The following is a 4,923-nucleotide window of genomic DNA, read 5'->3' on the forward strand; positions in this document are numbered from 1 at the left end:
AGCATATATATGGGTCTTGTTTTTGTATCCATTCAGCCAATCTGTGTCTTTTGGTGGGAGCATTTAGTCCATTTACATTTAAGGTAATTATCGATATTATGTTCCTATTCGCATTTTCTAAATTGGGGTTCGTTATTGTAGGTCTTTTCCTTCTCTTGTGTTTCTTGCCTAGAGAAGTTCCTTTAGCATTTGTTGTAAAGCTGGTTTGGCAGTGCTGATCTCTCTCAGCTTTTGCTTGTCTGTAAAGGTTTTAATTTCTCCATCAAATCTGATTGAGATCCTTGTTGGGTAGAGTAATCTTGGTTGCAGCTTTTTGTCCTTCATCACTTTAAATATGTCCTGCCAGTTCCTTGTGGCTTGCAGCGTTTTTGAAAAAGGGAGAAAAAGTAGGAAAACAGAATTATAAGTAGAAAGAAAGGAAGGAAGGAAAGAAGGAAGGAAGGAAAGGAGGGAGGGAGGAACAGAGGGACGGAGGGAGGAAGGAAGGAGGGAAGGAAGCAAAAAAGAAAGAAGATAAAGTAAAATAAAATAAAGTAAAATACAATAAAGTTATTAAAAGAATAGTTATTAAGAAAAAAATTAAAAACAAACAAAAAACAGATGTATAGAACCCTAGCAAATGGTGGAAGCAAAGCTATACAGACAAAATCTCACACAGAAGCATACACATACACACTCACAAAAAGAGGAAAAGGGGAAAAGGTTATAAATCTTGCTCTCAAAGTCCACCTCCTTAATTTGGGATGATTCGTTGTCTATTCATGTATTCCACAGAGGCAGGTACATCAAGTTGATTGTGGAGCTTTAATCTGCTGCTTCTGAGGCTGCTGGGAGAGATTTCCCTTTCTCTTCTTTGTTCTCACAGCTTCCAGGGGCTCAGCTTTGGATTTGGCCCCGCCTCTGCATGTAGGTCACTGGAGGGCGTCTGTTCTTTGCTCAGACAGGATGGGGTTAATGGAGCCGCTGATTTGGGGCCTGTGGCTCACTCAGGCCTGGGCAGGGAGGGGTACGGTTGCTGGGTGAGCCTGCGGCGGCAGAGGCCGGCGTGACGTTGCACCAGCCTGAGGCGCGCCGTGCGTTCTCCCTGGTAAGTTGTCCCTGGATCCCGGGACCCTGGCAGTGGCGGGCTGCACAGGCTCCCGGGAGGGGAGGTGTGGAGAGTGACCTGTGCTCGCAGGCTTCTTGGTGGCGGCAGCAGCCTTAGCATCTCCTGCCCGTCTCTGGCGTCTGCGGTTTTAGCCGTGGCTCGCACCCGTCTGTGGAGCTCCTTTAAGCGGCGCCCTTAATCCCCTCTCCTCGCGGAAACAAAGAGGGAAGAAAAAGTCTCCTGCCTCTTCGGCAGCTCCAGACGTTTTCCCGGACTCCGTTCCGGCTAGCCGTGGTGCACTAGCCCCTTCAGGCTGTGTTCACGCCGCCAACCGCAGTCCTCTCCTTGCGCTCCGTCCAAAGCCGAGCCTCACCTTGCAGCCCTGCCCGCCACAGTGGGTGAGCAGACAAGCCTCTCGGCCTGGTGAGTGCCGGTCGGCACAGATTCTCTGTGTGGGAATCTCCCAGCGTTGCCCTCCGCACCCCTGTTGCTGCGCTCTCCTCTGCGGCTCCAAAGCTCCCCCCTCCACCACCCGTAGTCTCCGCCTGTGAAGGAGCTTCCTAGTGTGTGGAAACCTTTCCTCCTTCACAGCTCCCTCCCACTGGTGCAGGTACCGTCCCTATTCTTTTGTCTCTGTTTTTTATTTTTTCTTTTGCCCTACCCAGGTACATGGGAAGTTTCTTGCCGTTTGGGAGGTCTGGGGTCTTCTGCCAGCGCTCAGTAGGTGTTCTGTAGGAGTTGTTCCACGTGTAGATGTATTTCTGGTGTATCTGTGGGAAGGAAGGTAGTCTCCGCGTCTTACTCTTCCGCCATCTTCCCCTCACTCACCATTCTTATTCAACATAGTTTTGGAAGTTTTAGCCACAGCAATCAGAGAAGAAAAGGAAATAAAAAGGTAGCGCAGAGATGGAAACAATCTAAGTGTCCATCATCGGATGAATGGATAAAGAAGATGTGGCACATATATACAATGGAATATTACTCAGGCGTAAAAAGAAACGAAATTATTTGTAATGAGGTAGATAGACCTAGAGTCTGTCATACAGAGTGAAGTAAGTCAGAAAGAGAAAGACAAATAACGTATGCTAACACATATATATGGAATTAAAAAAAAATGTCACGAAGAACCTAGGGGTGAGACAGGAATAGAGATACAGATCTACTAGAGAATGGACTTGAAGATATGGGGAAGGGGAAGGGTAAGCTGTGACAAAGCGAGAGAGTGGCATGGACATATATACACTACCAAACGTAAGGTAGATAGCTAGTGGGAAGCAGCTGCATAGCACAGGGAGATCAGCTCTGTGCTTTGTGACCGCCTGGAGGGGAGGGATAGGGAGGGTGGGAGGGAGGGAGACGCAAGAGGGAAGAGATATGGGAACATGTGTATGTGTAAGTGATTCACTTTGTTATAAAGCAGAAACTAGCAAAGTATTGTAAAGCAATTATACTGTAATAGAGATGTTAAAAAAAAAAAAAAGCTTGGCTCTGTGTCCCTGGGATGTCAGGACGCCTGTGTTCATTTCTCTCCTTCCTGAGCCCCAAGGCCCATGGTGGTCCCAGGACTGCATTCAGCGTGGTGTGGGGAGCAGCTCTGTTCTTAGGGGAGGCTCACAGCGTCACCTGGACGCAGGCCCTAGTTTGCCCAGGCCAACATTCTGCGGAGCTCGAGCGGAATGTGCTTTCATATAAACAGTCAAGTGCTCTAAGCATTTGGAGCGGAAAGAAGTGACAGAGGCCCCCCCCCCCTTTTTTTATGCATCGGCAGGCGGACTCTCAACCACTGGCCACCAGGGAAGCCCGAGAGCCCCTTTTTTAAAGCCAGAGAATAGCTTGGAAAAGGGCCAGAGGGTGTAATAGAGCCCAAGGTCTTCCCAGGAAATAAGCTGACTGAGGGCTGCAAGTCACATCTGCCCACAACCGCCCTTCCTCCCGTCCCCACCCTGATGGGGATCTGGTGACTTGCAGGTGTCCTAATCCTGTTTGGGGCCCTTTTCCCTCACAGTAAGGACTTTCTGTCCTTTCTCTCTGGTTTTTAAGGGGGGAAGAACCGCCACAGAATTGAGAAAAGGGAAGTGTTTGTTTAAAAGAGGGGAAGTGGAAGCTGCTGGTGTTTCATGCTGAGGCCACGAGTGGGATGGTGACTGGCTTTGTAACCTCACAGCCCATGCTTTAAACCATTTGTAGTTAGTTTGTCCTGTTTCAGGATGCATGTGGATGGGGACAGAAAGCAAGAGGTGGTGTCCACTGGAATGCAGGGGCATCTGTCTGTCCCCACAGGAGGAGAAATCTGATTCCGTATTCTCTGGGATCTCAGCAACCCCCGGACCCTTAGAAGGAGAGGTCTGCTTGGGGATTGATTGGAGTTAAAATCTCAGTTTTAATTGGGGCTCTTTGTGACGTGGAGGTATTTGGGGCGGGTTTGAGTGAACTGGACTTGTCTGGCACGGACTGTAAGTGGGGAGAGGAGAGGAGACAGGGAGGAGGAGAAGGGTGGGGTCTCTGCTGCCTTCAGACTGGCAGGCACCCTCCTTTCCCTCTGACTTCCACCCAGGGACACGAGTGCCTACCAGCCCCATTTCACAGGTGGTGAGACTGAGGCTCAGTGAAGGCGGGTACACAGTTGGGAAGTACGCGGAATCCAGGCCCACTCTCATCCTCTCCAGCGGCTCCCGTGGCTTTTGACCACTTTAACTCCAGCCCAGATGCTCTCCTGTGATGCTGTGGCCCCGGCAGGCGGGCTGTGGCTGCAGGGAAGGCCCCATGACCAGACTGGAGTGGTGGTTCATACTGCACCCTGACCCCAGGCTCATGGGCCCGGTTCTCACTGAGGCCAGGGATGAGCAGGGAGAACAGTTGACAGGAGCCGTGGAGCAGGAAAGGAGGGTGGGCCGTGGGGCAGTTGTCAGCACGGCAACTGAGAACCAAATGGGAGCTGCCCACGTTCCCCCCCCGCAAAACCAGAGAATCTTTTCGTCTTTTTTTTGGCTGTGCCATGCAGCTTGCGGGATACCAGTTCCCGGACCAGGGGTGGCCAGGGATCGAACCCAGGCCCTCGGCAGTGAAAGCGCCAAGAGCTAACCACTGGACCGCCAGGGAATTCTAGAAACCAGAGATCTGTGCAGTCCGGTTGCGTGGAGGGGCCCCACGCTCCACGTGAGCGGCCGGCTAAGTCCGCAGGGGGCCCTGGGGACGCTCCTGTTGGACACACGGGGAGTGTTCTGTGCGGATGGCCTCTGATTTCCTGAGGACCCTGCCATGTTCCTGACACCTGGACAGGTAGTGGTGAGAGCCTAGGGTGGCGACCCTTCCAGGTGCGATTCTGACGTGCCCATCAGCCAGGCCTCCCCCTGCCTGGTGGGTCCGGACGCCCACTTGTGGGGAGCACACTTCCCATCTTGGGGCCTTGTTGATGCCAGGGCTAAGTCAGGGTGTCGATACAAAGGAACCCTCTGCTTTGCGTCTCTGCCCAGAAGACTTTTAAAAGAGGCCCCAGACAGCTCTGTCGCCCCTCCTGCCACACGCGGATACGGCAAGATGTTTCCTAACAGTTTGGAGGCTCCTGACACAGGGTCACGTGAGCATCAGCTTCCCCATGAGTCACTGAAAATGGGAGGGTTAAGCATTCTGAGCAGGAAGTCACTGGGGAGAAGGCACCTGATCAGAAACAGAGCATCTGGGGGATCATCAGAACAAGTGTTCTTTCAGGTGGGTGGCTCCGGGTCTTTGGTAGCACCAGCTATTATTTTTCCTTAAAAAAACCCACAAATGTAACATACTCATTAAAAAAAAAAAAAAAAAAAAAAAAAAAAAAAAAAAAAAAAAATAATAAAAAT

The 4,923-nt window shown here is 51.1% G+C and overlaps 1 protein-coding gene across 2 annotated transcripts in view; it reads left to right on the forward strand.

The window, feature by feature from the left end:
* Positions 1-4,923, forward strand: part of CTSB (cathepsin B) — a 22,676-nt gene that overhangs the window by 6,913 nt on the left and 10,840 nt on the right. The window contains exon 1 of one of the 2 annotated variants that reach the window (XM_024761399.1): positions 4,723-4,795. The exons of the other annotated variant lie outside the window; for it this stretch is intronic. The gene's annotated coding sequence lies outside the window, so the exon portion shown is untranslated. Of the gene's footprint in view, positions 1-4,722; positions 4,796-4,923 lie in introns of those variants that run through there. 2 annotated transcript variants of the gene reach the window in all.

This window comes from Neophocaena asiaeorientalis, unplaced genomic scaffold, assembly GCF_003031525.2.
Source record: "Neophocaena asiaeorientalis asiaeorientalis breed wild unplaced genomic scaffold, Neophocaena_asiaeorientalis_V1.1 scaffold635, whole genome shotgun sequence".
Classification (NCBI taxonomy): Eukaryota; Metazoa; Chordata; class Mammalia; order Artiodactyla; family Phocoenidae; genus Neophocaena; species Neophocaena asiaeorientalis.